This window comes from Sceloporus occidentalis, unplaced genomic scaffold (assembly GCF_023333645.1).
Source record: "Sceloporus occidentalis isolate IW3139 unplaced genomic scaffold, rSceOcc1.0.p SCAF_13, whole genome shotgun sequence".
NCBI lineage: Eukaryota > Metazoa > Chordata > Lepidosauria > Squamata > Phrynosomatidae > Sceloporus > Sceloporus occidentalis.
The window spans coordinates 755,748-769,942 of NW_028316993.1; the positions used below are offsets into that span (position 1 = coordinate 755,748).

The 14,195-nt window shown below is 45.7% G+C and overlaps 1 protein-coding gene across 2 annotated transcripts in view; it reads left to right on the top strand.

Annotated features, from left to right (window-relative positions):
* LOC149304465 (uncharacterized) overlaps positions 1-14,195 on the top strand; it is an 80,974-nt gene that overhangs the window by 53,004 nt on the left and 13,775 nt on the right. The window lies entirely within an intron of this gene.

The window sequence follows — 14,195 nt, forward strand, 5'->3', positions numbered from 1 at the left end:
GGAGGAGGATGAGGGGGAGGCAGGGTCAAGTGGCGTCACTAGGTGTGGTGCGGACTGGTTGTGACACCACTGCTGCTCAAACGCCTGTATTATTGCAGCAACATTGTGACGTTTGCTTGTATCTCTTGGAAATGCTTTAAGAGCTGGTGGGAATGGTGACTAACATCTCCAATTGTTTTTTCCCTTCTCCTGTTTGGTTGGTAACAACTTGCCTGATGAAGAAACCCATGGAGCTTCGAAAGCTTGCAACAAGTATATTATGTACTTTGGTTGGCCAATAAAAGGTATCACTGATGGATTTTTGTTTGCAATTGGAGATGTTAGTCCGATGCCTGCGTGTTGTTTGAGTCCTTAGTAAAGATGGTATGCCCTGGGGAGGATATCTTTTGCAGGCAGGCTCCTTCTCCTCTGGGAGATCCAGGTAATTGAAAGTCCATTTGCATCTCAACAGGGACCCTTCTTTTGCAATCCAACCTGTCCCCATTCCAATGAGGTCACATGCCTCTTTGTAAGCAGAGAACAAGAGATTCCTCAAGAAGTCTCCATGTTTTTGCATCAGGAACATTTTGGTAAAACTTGCAAATTCAGTCCAAATTTAAGAAGAAGAAGAAGAAATTGTTCCACTTTGGTTGAAGTCCCAGTCCAGAGCCATACTCTCCATGGTTCCCCTGTTGCAAGCTACAATGTGGTATCTCACCACCCAGAAAACGTGCAGGGCTGGCTGTGTTGGCCATTTAGTAAATTGAAACAAAAATCCACCTTTTATTGGCCAGCCGAAATGCGCAATATACGCCTTGCAAGCTTTCGAAACTCCCTGGGCTTCTTGGCCTACTCCACAGGGACATTGTTTGGGGCAAATCGTGCAGCAGTCTCTCTTAACTCCCAGGAGCCTATGAAGCAATGGTGGGAGGGAGGCATTTGCACGAAGCAACCAATTCTTCCCTGCCCTTGGAGGCACCCTTACCCCAGGTTTCCTCAGGGCCGCCCCATCCCAGGATGACCAGACGTCGGCACCGTCACATGTCAGCCATTCAAGAAGAATGGAGGGCATGACCGAATCAAAGCTGCAAACACTAACGTAAATGTAAATGCGTGCTTCTGACCCATGCTCAAAATGGATCACATTTTGAAATTCCTCCCGGAGAGAAGGTTGAAATGTAAGATATGTCCTGGAATAGGAGAACATCTGGTCACCCTGCCCTTTCCATTGCCTTCTCGCAGATCTTATCCAGAGCATCTCAGGGCTGCTTTTGACTCCCTGGCATCACTAGATGGCAGCATCGGATGGCCAGGAGGAAGCAAGAGGCGTATTTGAGGGAGCAGGCTTCTTAACTGCCTTGGAGTGGACCTCGACTCATAGTGAGCCTATGGATTGGACCTCTCCAAAAAACCCTGTCCTCCACTGCTTTGCTCAGGTCCTACTGGATCAAGCCCATGGCCTTTCTAGCATGTGGTCTTCCTCTCTTGCTTCGTCCCGCCATCTTTCCTAGCATTATTATCTTTTCCAATGAGTTGTGCCTTCTTATGATGTGGCCAAAGCAGGACAACCTCAGTTGACTCATCCTAGCTCCAAGGGACAATTCGGCTTGATCTGATCAAGGACCCATTTGTATGTCTTTTTGGCTGTCCATGGTATCTTGAGGGCTCTTCTCCAGCACCACATCTCAAAGGTTGGTTTTCTTTCTGTCGGCTTTCTTCACTGCCCAGCTCTCCCATCCATCCATTTTACACTTTAGGATCTTGTCTAGTAGTCTTGTGGGCTACCGAAGTAATAATCTCCATATGGAAGATGGCTGGTTTCTGGCACTTTTCTACAACATCCGTCCTCCTGCTATTTCTTGCCCTGTTTAGACTGGGGCTTCTGCCGAACAGCAAGAGACAGTGGAACAGTGCCCACAATAATCAGGATCTACGATAATAGATTGCACATGCCTCTGCCAAGTATTGGAGGACTTCCCTCAGAGGGCTAAAATGTAGTGTAAAGAAATAATTGGTGGATCATGGAGGTTGGCAGTTTATTGGCACTGCTTATTGGGGATTTTGCTGACTACACTTGTTTCTTGGAGCTTTTGTCATGCTATAGTCAGAGACCAACACTGATCGAAATGGAGACCGCAGTCAAGAAATCAGAAGACCAGGACTAAGAAGGGCAGCCAGAAAAGAGCTAGAGAAGATCCAAAAGTGTAAAAGATATACAACTGAGCACAAAAGTTAGAGCTGCCCAAGCTATTATATTCCCCATCACGACGTATGGATCTGAGATCTGGACAGTGAAGAAATCCAACAGAAAGAATATCAACTCACATGAGATGTGTAATAACTTCCATCATTATTATTATTAGTCAATCGGAGTCCAGAACCTTTTTAGCTTTGTCACAGGTCCACTGGATATAATAAAAGGCTTCTTTTTTTGTTCTCACGTTTCCAACACAAATTGAAAGACCCCTTAAACATCTTAGAAATTATTTCTGGGAAACAGTCCATCATTTTATAAATGTTTTCTTTAAGACCATAACTTAAATGTTCATCTTTTCTTCCACAGCCTCATGAGGGCTCCCTTGGCCAATTCATCACATCTCTTTTCTGGTTCCCGCACTACATTACAATACTTATTCATATGATTATCTGCTCACCTTGGCATTAGACAACATCCTCGGCCTGCCTTGTCCCCCAACAACAAAACTAGTCACCTCATCTCCATACCCACAACGTTTTGCATTCTCACACACAATCTATTTATATAGCTGGACTTTCCACTCCACCCCATGCATCTGAGGAAGTAGACTCAAGTCTATGGAAGTTCATGCTACCGATGGCTGTCTTTCAATTAAGGCGCTACAAGACCCACTTGCTGATCTTCTCCCATTGTTCCATTTGTATATTGTGACCCATATATTGTGCCCATTTAACCATATGCCTTTTCACTTGAGTTCCCGACAATCAAAAGGTCCTAGGACCTATTGCATTATCTTTTCTTTATGTGTGTGAAAGAAAGAGAAAGACATACACATACAAACAGTGATGGCTTCCATGCAGTGAATGCTGGTGACAGCCATAGTGGGGCAGTGAATCTACTCCAGGTTCTAATTCAGGCTCTTTTCAGCATCTTGGAAAGCTCCTTTGAAGCAAGCCAAAATCTTGAATGGATTCACTAATCCACTGACATAGGAGCAAACAGTCACCACTGTTTTTGTGTCAACAGAACACTGAGTTGACTTCATAGTTTGGTCCAGACTTTCAAGGAGCTGAGCATATTGTGGCATATCCAAGATACCTCCTGATAAATCTGCCCTAAAACATGGAGCTGATTCACCATGCCACGAATCTTAGAGCTGCCACTAAAGACACATACACATATGTGCTGTGCTTTGCTGTGCTGTGCAAGTTGGAATGCAAAGAATATGTAATGCCCCTCTTGACCCTAATTGATCCTTGATAGCAAACCTCCATATTGAAAGGCATGCAAGTTACGTAGATTCAAGATGCTTCCAAGCACGATTTCACAGAGATCCGGAGGACTTAGCCAGGGAGTGTTGCAAGCATGTAGGCAGAGAGATGCATCCGTTGAAGTGTAAATCAGTTGTGGGGTCAGTGAAGGGAAAGAGTATCCAACATCTGGCAGAAACTTGGGCATCAAAAGGACAAGCCATATCGACTTGCCACCTCTTTGTGTACCATACTGTGTGTTTTATGGCCCATTTGTTTACAGGGGTTTTTGCTCTTTTCCACCTGAGGTTCCCAAGATTTGTCCACAAAGTGAAAAAGTATAAAGGAGGGCTGTAAGCTCTTTGTCCTCAGTCTTGGGCAAAGTCAGAAGCCATGGCATTAAAAGTGCAAACATAGTACTGTAACTGTGGTGTGAAAGATACTTGGGCATGGACCCTTCAGAGCATCCCCAAGGTTCAGAGTTCAAGAAAAGCTCATGGAAGAACACAGCTAAAAACCAAGAACAATGGTCAGAAGTGAAGTGCAAGCTGAATCTACCTTATCTGAAATCCTTGGCACCAGAGGTGTTTTGGATTGGGGAGTGGGTAGTTGCAATTCCTGTATTTGCACATATGTATTTTGGAATACCTATATGTGCATAGAGGTACATAATGACATGGGACCCAAGTCTAAACACAAAATTCATTTATATTTCATATACATGTTATACGCATAGTCCGAAGATAACTTTATGCAGTATTTTAAATACGTTTCTGCATGAGTTTTGTGTACATTGAACCGTCAGACACTGTCACTATCTCAGCCACCCATTAAGAAAATTGGTTTTGGAATAATTTCTGGATAAGGGAGACTCAACCTGTCCTGAAGTGAGAGGTGATCTAGTGGGCTTTGGATGGACAGAAAGAGATCTGTTGCTACCCTCTAGATTTAGAAACAGAGCACAGACCTGCAGAAGAGAGAAGCAGATATACAGTTCAGTGACCTCCCATTATTTTTTTCCCCTGAAGCTTTGTCAGTGGAAAGGATTGTTGGGATTTGTGCTGCAGTCAGGAAAGTGAGACTCTCACTAAGCAAAGCTCATCTCCCCTGGTCATCATCACCCCGACATGGAGATTTTCTTTATACGGTAAACCTATAAACCCCTGCCCCTGGATTGGTCTCAGTCACTCCGAACGTCTTTGGACCAGGCCAATGTATATTGAATCTGAACAAACTCACCTGACCCTCTGAATCAGTTCAAATTGACCCAATTCACTTTGCAATGCAAAATTTGTCTTCAATAGTTTCATAGTATAGAGGTGTACATGCACAAACACATGTAAGAGGACCTCGCATTTGTATGTTGCTACAAAATTTATCTGGTGGCGGCAGGTGAATTTGAATGCTTTCACTTATGATCTAAACGAAACACATCTTTCAAGGGTAGTGTCAATGGGGTTTCACCTTGCGTGAAAAAGTTCAGAATATCAGATGAAGCCTAAATACCAAGTTTGGTCAAAATTGGTTCATAAATCTTCATTGTAGAGGAGAGGAAAGTATAAATCTGGAGTGTTGAGGAAGTACCCAAAGTTCAGGTTCAAAACCTTATTACTACCGTACAGTTTTGTTTTGGTCTCAGAAGAGGATGCACCAAGTTTGTGGACTCTGTGATGAAGTGTATGAATAACACACAGGCAGACTTTAAAATGACACAATAGATCAAGGGTCCCCATAATCTCATAAAAGCGTTAAGAGCCACCATGGTTTTCAGAGGTTTGAGCATTGGAGTAGGACACTGGGAGACAGGGTTCGAATCTCCACTCAGACAGTGGTGACTCTGGGCAAGTCACACTCTCTCAGCCTCAGAGGAGATCAAAGGCCAACTTGCTCTGAAGAAATGTTGCCAAGAAAACCCTAGGATAGGATCTCCATAGGCAGCTTAATAGTATCTGACAACATTAATAAAAGTGTCACTTCCTCAGCCTGTGCTAAGGAGCAATTGAGGGCCAGCATGGTGTTGTGGTTTGAGTAGTGGACTGTGACTCTGGAGACCAGGGTTCAGTTTCTGGCTTGGATATGAAATTCACTAGGTGAACTTTGGCAAGCCACATGCTCTCAGCCTCAGGGAAAGGCAATGCCAAATCTTTGAATAAACCTTGCCAAGAAAATCCCATGATAGGTCCGCTTTAGGGTCACCATCACTTGGAAACAACTTGTAGGCACACAACAACAAAAGCTGTCCCATGACAGTAAGGGCTGTTTGACAGTGGAACACACTCCTTCGGAGTGTAGTGGAGTCTCCTTCCTTGGAGGTCCTTAAACAGAGGCTAGATGGCCATCTGTCAATGGGGATGCTTTGATTGAGAGTTCCTGCATGGCAGGAGGTTGGACTTGATGGCCCTTGTGGTCTCTTCCAACTCTAGGATTCTATGACTCCCTAGCGGTTAGCCCTACAGATGGAGAAATCAGTGGTCCCAGGTGGTTTCCATGTCAGTGGGCAAGAAATCTGTTCTGAGGCTTACCCTGAATCTTAAAGGCCCTATCCAAGGTCCTGAACCTATTGGGAGCATTGATAGGGTTTGGCACTTTTAGTCACCTCTTTTAAAATTCCTACTAAAAGTCAGAGCAGATTCACTACCCTGACTGACGTGAAAACCACCATGTACCATAGGGAGTGTCACAAAGATGTGGTCTGCATGGGTACTCTTGGTGTGGGTCCAAGATGCTGGGCCTCAGCCTCTCTCCTTAATTCCCCTCTGTGGCCTTCACAAGTCTATTAGTGTGGCAGTTCCCCAGCCAAGAAATGTGCACATAGCCCCACCTTGCAGGGTTGTGTGTGGATTTTAAACAGGGAGAGGAAGCATTTGGTGCTGCAAGACATAGGATGGCCATTAGCTCAGATGGTCGCAGTGGGACAAATTCCTGGAACATGCACAGGGCCACAATTGCAGTGAAAAGGATGGTTCCGCTCAGGCTGCTGCCACCAAATAAAAGTTTGACACCACTTTAACTTCTGCTATGGAATTCTGGGATTTGTAGTTCGGTGGCGCACCAGAGGTCTCTAACAAGGAAGGCTAAATATCTCACAAAATTACAAATCCTCGAATCCCATGACAGTTAAAGTGGTATCAAACTACTTTTTTCTGCAGTGCAGATACACCCATAACCACTTTGTAGGGGCCATTATGGGGACAGAAAGAATAATTGGAAATAGTCTAAAACCGGTTGAGAAACATTTCTCACATGTTGGGAAACCCTGACAACAATACTGGACTGAGAAAAATCTTGACAGTTTGGGACTCTTTTGGCACCAAATTTGCACATTGAAGGAGGGTTTTTTTGTGCAGAAAATAATATTTCCATACAAACATCTTTTCTGTACATACAAGGCTGTTTCCTGCACAAAACAGCCACATGCAGATTTTGTGCAGAATATGTTTAAAACTGCAAAGCAGTTGTTGAAAACTCCCCAGCTCCTGACTGTCCACTGAGAAAACCAAACGCTGGTCCAAGGAGGTCTGTTTTGGCCTGACCCAACCCTTGTTGTGTACTTATTGTTAGCCGCCAAGATGGAGTTGGCCCAGTATAAGCAGCTGAGATGGAGTTGCTGGTCCTCCAGGTCTTCAGTGGCACCACGTCCCCAGACTTGAAAAGTGGTTTTTCTCTCACGTTCCCCATCCAGCATGCTGTCTCCCAACTTTTCTGCTCTTGAACCTGGACTTTTGATGTTCTTCTTCTAGCTCTAAATGTTTGCTCCAAGGAAAGGGTGGGCCACAATCGTTTCTGTTGATGAATCCCCATCACTCCTCCTAAGCCATCTCTTGGCAGACACTGCCTGGTGCTACAACTCCGTCCTTGTCCAGCCTCGAGGTCTTTCTTTTTACAATGACCATTTCCTAACAGAGCTCAAGAACTGCACCACCAACGCATCAGATAACAGCCAAAGTCTTGCCAACTTCTTCCCTTTCACAAGGGAAGGTAAAGGGCCTAAGCGGAGAAAGAGGGAGGATGAACCAAGGATCAGGAGACCTTGCAACCAAGCAGAGTTGGGTACCATTGGTGGGAATGAACATGGGCTTTGCCCATTTTCAATATCCAGGCCAAGGCCTCCAGATAAGATACGATGCTGTTGCTTCTGAGCATGCACAGGGTGCCATGGTGCATCTCTGCACTGCTTTGAGGGCCTGGGAAGCAATTCCAGGTTGCTTTTGGCTCCAGCACTTTTCACGCTTCCACGCAAATGGCGCAAGCGAAGTCCAGGCGGTTGTTGCCGAGCCCCATGATGTATTCACCAGGCCGTAGCGGCCTGTCATGCCTTTCCTTCGCCCCCTCCTTCTCTTCCTCTTGGCTGGTGCAGCTGCCAGGGACCCAGTGCCCCAGACGTGCCCCCGCCAGCCTTCTGGGCACTTGCTTGGCGCGCTGCGCAAAGGCGATGCTGGTTGCCCGCTCCTGAGTCAGTGATGCTCTGTTTCCATGGCAGTTGCTTTTCCTGCTGGGATGGCGAGTGCGGATTGGCTGGGCCTGCTGGAGTGGAAGAGATGGTTGGAGGGGCTGGACCCAAACACTGCCTGCGTTTTTGCTGTTGCTGCTGCTGCAATGGGGGAAATGCTGCGAAGGCAGGAGATGAGCTAGGGTGGGGTGGGTGCCTTTTCTCTCTCTCGCTCGCTCTTTAATAAAACGTTGGAGTGGTGTGTTTTTTTCCTCCCTTCCTGGGGCTTTTATTTATTTATTTGCTTGCTTGCTTGCTTGCAAGTAGAGAAAACTTAACTTTGGGGTCCAAACAGGTGCAAAGTGGAGAGACCAGCAGGAGGAGGGGGAAGGAGGCAAAGGGAAAGGATGATGGGGAAATCCCCCGGCTGAGGTCAGGGAATTTCCCTAGATCCATCACAATCCCCCATCCCCATCCCCCCCATCCCTGCATTGGGGTGAGACAAAAAGAGGGCATGCTTTTGCACCATCAGCAACATCTGCCCGTAACACTGTTGACTGAGGGTCTTAAGTCTAACCCCCAGCCCATAATCCTTTGCAGGTGCTGCGTCCTTAAATCCTGCTGAGAACCAACCTGACCTCAGATGGCACACACTGGGCACAACAGGAGATGCCCCCCATCCCATTTCCTCGCCTCCTCCATCACCTTCACTTGCACCTGCAAGGAGCCTCGTGTCTTTTTTTCCCAGGCTGGGCATGGGCACAGGCATGGGCATAGGCGTGTCTTGGCACTGGTGGGCAGGGCTGGTCCTACCATTCAGCAGGCATGAGCATCGGATTTTGGGTGTCTGGAAAAGTTAAACACCCCCCCCCCTTTCCTCCAAAGCATGATAACTCCATCCAGCGATGTTGAGGCGCAGAATAGTAACAAGCTCATTCCTGATCCAGAAGCAGCAATAACATTATTACCTACGAGACGCAAGGCTTGGTGGCCACAGAAGATGAAATGCCGCCGGAAACTTGTTTTGGCCTTGATTTATTTTTATCACTTTTGGGTTGTTTGTTACTGTGCCGCACACTGTCATTGTTCTGGAAAAGAGCGCTAAACATTGGCTTAAGAACTCACTTTGTTTTTGCCTTCTTGGTATCTGTTTTTGCACGATGTTTCACATTTCCATGGGTGTTAAGTAGTTCTATGCCAAATTCTGACCTGTGGATGGGGGGGAACAACTAGGTATTGAATAAACTGTACATTTTGTGATACATAACCAGAGATTTCAGCAAGTGGTATCTCTAAACAAGGTGCCTAAGACAAGTCCAGACTTATTGTCTTTTGCTGTTTGTCAGGAAAGAGAAACCAATTGCTATCCCTTTCTCATTTTTGGATTGGTGCAGGCTCGGTCCATCCAAACTGGATCACTGGAAGCCACCAGATTTAATTTAGTTTGGAAATGGGTGTACTATGCGTGTATTTTTAACTTCCAGGGTGGGGCAGATCAGAACCTATGGCTTTTTTCACTCGCAAAGAAAGGCAAAACAGAAACTCTTACAAGATTTTGTGCTTCGGAATAACATGGTTCACCTTGAGATACTACTTTACATCTAGGAAGAGGGCATTTTCTATTCCCGTCATTGGGCCAAATATCTCCAGATACCTAATGCCCAGTCAAGAGTTGGTTGTGCCCCAGTCCCGGGTGGGAGAGTGCTTTGACCCACCAGTACAGAGAGCAATGGGAGACCAGTCTCCCCAGCCACCATGAAAGCTTGTTTGACCTCTACAGAGAACCCAACCTCCATTGGACTCAGTGGCTGACCGCATGGTCTCCTAACACTGGAGACGTAAGCTGGCATGGCTTCATAGGCTGCTTATCCAAAGCCCCTGGGTGGCCTATGGAGAAGGTCCAAGGCTGGACAATTGTGGACAGAGGACTGCCCAATGCGTACAAGTTGCAGTCTCTGGTGGTACTTGGTCTAACCTTACTCACCTCATCCTGTAGGTTCTTCACAGAAAACGGACTTAACCTGTGGGATTCACCGCCACAAGAAATGGTGATGGTCAGGATCTTGAAAAGGGAGGAGGTCCATTGTGGTCAGAGGACTGCCTAGTTCTTACAGGTCTGTTTCTGGTGGTACTTGGTCCAGCCTTACTCCTCATCCCATCTTGTACATTCTTCCCAACATGGAGTTAACCTGTGGGATTCACCGCCGCAAGAAATCGTGATGGAGGCCAAGTTGGGATCTTGAAAAGCAGGGAGGTCCAGGGCTGGACAGTTGTGGACAGAGGACTGCCCAGTCCTTACAAGTCTCAGTCTCTGCTCAAACTCGGCCCATTCTGTAGATTCATCACACAGCTCCATGGCAGTTAAAGTGGAACCAGAGCGATGTAACTCCATAGAACTTAAAGTGTTATCAAAGTGGGATCAGAGGACTGTCAAGGGGCTACGAAGTGGAATCAGAATGCTATAAAAGAGGAATCAGGATGCTACAACCCCATGGCAATTATAATGGAAGCAGCACACTATAACTCCATGGAAGTCATAGGAGTTTATCACACACCTTCAGTTCTGGCATGCTCCCGTTGCCCCAGCATCACCAATCTGTGACGGGAGCCTCCTGGTGGGATCGTGGATGGCGCTATTAAAGGGGAACGCTTCCGTTTTCATCATGGAAGCGTTTTCGTAATTGTTTTAAAAAGTGCCCTTTTTAAATAACGATTTGATCCATAAAGTGGAATCAGAGTGCTATAAAAGTGGAACCAGAGAGTTATAACTCCATGGAAGTTAAAGTGTTATCAAAGAGCTATAAAAGTGGCACGAGAGTGCTATAAAAGTGGAATCAGGATGCTACAACCTCATGGCAATTAAAGTGAAAGCAGCACGCTATAACTCTGTGGCAGTTGCAGTGTTATCCAAGCTCTATAAAGCGGAATCAGAGTGCTACAAAGTGGGATCAGAGTGCTATAAAAGTGGAATCAAAGTGCTACAACTCCATGGAGGTTAAAGTGGAACCGGAGTGCTATAAAGGTGGAACCAGAGCGTTACAATTCCCCGGCAGTTAAAGTGTTATCAAAGCACTATAAAGTGGAACGAGAGCGCTATAAAAGTCGAATCAGTGATGCTACAACTCCATGGCAGTTCAAGCAGAATCAGAGAGTGCTATAAAAGCGGAACCAGAGTGTTACAACTCCGTGGAAGTTAGTGTTATGAAGGGGCTACAAAGCGGAATCAGGGTGCTACAACTCTATAACTCTATGGCAGTTAAAGGGGCACCAAAGCGCGATAACTCCAGGGAGGTTGAAGCGTGTCAAGCCAGCGCCCTAAAGCGTTGGGAGGGCGCAGGGCAGCGGGATGCTCTCCTCCTGGGCTGGGAGGGTGCGGTTGGGGCCAGTGGTTGTCGCCCTGCCTCTGGCTGGGAGCCTCCACTCTAGTCTCTCTCTCTTGTCTTGCGCTTCTTCCACTGGAAACAGGCACCTGCTCTGCGCTGAGTGGCTGCGCGGAGGCCCTTCGCAGCCAATGACAGCAGCCAGCGCTCCTCCTCGGCAGCAGAGAGAAGGAGAGGAGGAGCATTCGGGGGTTAGCTGCTGCGCTTGGCTGGCCCTGCTGCAAAACAAGCCCCCTGGTTGCCTCTGATGCCACTATGATGACTCTCTCAGCATCCTCAGGTCAGATCAGGGTGCAAAGAGAGGAGGAACACTCCCAAGCCAGGCCCAGCAGGAAACCCAGCATCCACCCCAAAACCATCAATAAGCCAAGCATCGGGTTCCTGCCTAAATAATGGAACCTGACTTTGTTCCACCAAAACAATAAAGGGACAAATTGATCTTGACACCCCCCCCCCCCTTTGAATCCCATCTGGGGAGAGAAAAATCAGGTTATCAGTCTAATATATAGAGAGAAATTAGATAGAGGATGGATAGATAACATGGATAGCTGGATGGATGATAGATAGATAGATAGATAGATAGATAGATAGATAGATAGATAGGATGAATGGATGAGTGGATATAGACAGACAGACAGACAGATAGATGCATGGATAGATAATGGATGGATAGATAGATAGATAGATAGATAGATAGATAGATAGATGATAGATAGATAGATAGACAGACAGACAGACAGAATGGATGGGTGGGTGGGTGGGTGGATATAGATAGATAGATGATGGATGCATGGATAGATGATGGATGGGTGGATAGATGATAGATAGATAGGATGAATGGATGGCTGGAGAGAGAGAGAGAGACAGAGAGAGACAGAGAGAGAGAGAGAGATGATGGTTGGATAGACAGACAGACAGGATGAATGGATGGGTGGAGATAGATAGATAGATAGATAGATAGATAGATAGATAGATAGATAGATAGATAGATATGCATGGTTAGATGATGGATGGATGGATAGATAGATAGATGATAGATAGAATGGATGGGTGGATAGATAGATAGATGATAGATAGATAGATAGATAGATAGATAGATAGATAGATAGACAGACAGACAGACAGACAGACAGACAGACAGACAGACAGACAGATAGATCCATGGATAGATGATGGATGGATAGATAGATGATTGATAGATGATGGATGGATAGATAAATAGATCTGACACATGGATCTGATGGGAGGATCCTCATGGATCCATGTGATTTTTGTAGGGGAAACCTGGAAACCTCCAACAAGTCAAGCATCATATTCCTATCCAATTAAAGAAATCAGACTTTGTTCCACCAAAACTGGGAGGGGAGGGTTTGATCTTGAACCCCAAGATAGAGAAAGAGAGAGAGTAGAGAGAGGATGGATAGATATATAGATAGATTTGCAATGAATTGAACCCCAAGCCCCCTTGAATCCCATTTGGGGAGAAAGGCCGGATATAAATCCAATAAATAAATCAATGGATCTGATGCAAGGATCCTTATGGATCTGCAGAAAGGATCCTCATGGATCCATGGGGATTTTGTAGGGGATTTTGCCCAAACCTTGCTGAAATGAAAGGGCACCCTCTCTGTTCTCAAAATGAACCCTAAAACTCTCAGATCTCATCAGCCATTATAATACAAAAACAGAGGCAGAGATCTATACGATTTTGTAGAGGATCCACCTAAATTCACGGCCAGATCGAGTATCATCAAAAGCTGGTCCTGACACAGAGATCTTCATGGATACAGATATTTACAGGGGAAGCATCCAAAGCCGCCAAACCAAATAACAGCTTAGTGCCTAAACACTAAGCTATAAAAAGATAATGGAGGCTATATACTGTAATGTTAACCATGGCAGGGAAATCTGAATTGAAAGGAGCCAAATCAAACTAATGTGTCCTCAAAGGGAACCATATAAAAATTATGGCTCGCATGCATTACTGGGCCATCGCAACACAAAAGGATGGATCCAAGCCACAGGCCACATCTGAGCCACAGATGTTTCCGTTGTTGTTGTGTACCTTCGTGGCATTTCTGACTTAAGGCAAACCTATCCCAGGGTTGTCTTGGCAAGTTTCTTTCAATGGGAATTTGCCATCCTCTGAGGCTGAAATAGTGTGATTTGCCCAATGTAATCCAATGGATTTCCATGGCCAAGTGGGGATTCGAACCCTCCTCTCCGGAGTTAATAGTTCAGCACTAAAACCACTACACCATGCTGGAAAAAAAACACAGGTAATATACATCGCTATGCCATCGTAATGCAAAAATAGGGATCCAAAGCAATGAGTCTTATAAATTCACATCATTTCACATGGGATCATCAGAAACCAAGATAAGTTTATCACACTGGGGCTAACTTCGGCATTAAAGAGAGATTAAGGTGCATTTAAAGCATCCCGCAACTAAAATGGTGAGTAATTACATGAATTATTATCACACGCAATCGCGCAAATAAAGAGATGCTGGAAATGCATTGTCGGATCTGTGAATTTTATGATGGTCTGTAAATACAAAGCTGCTGGTTTCTACGTGGATTTGGAGCTAATGCCAAGTGAAAACTCATACGATCTGTGAATATCCTTATCCAAGATCATAGAATCAGGGTTGGAAGAGACGCCAAGGGTCTTCCAGTCCAACCCCATCCTGCCATGCAGGAACTCTCCATCAAAGCATCCCCATTGACAGATGGCCATCCAGCCTCTGTTTAAAGACCTCCAAGGAAGGAGACTCCATTGCACTCCAAGGGAGTTTCTTCCACTGTCAAACAGCTCTTACTGTCAAGACGTTCATCTTAAAGTTTAGGTGGAATCTCTTTTCCTGTAACTTGCATCCATTGCTCTGTGTCTTATTCTCTGGAGCAGCAGAAAACAAGCTTGCTCCATCCTCAGAGATCCCTTCAAACATTTCAACATG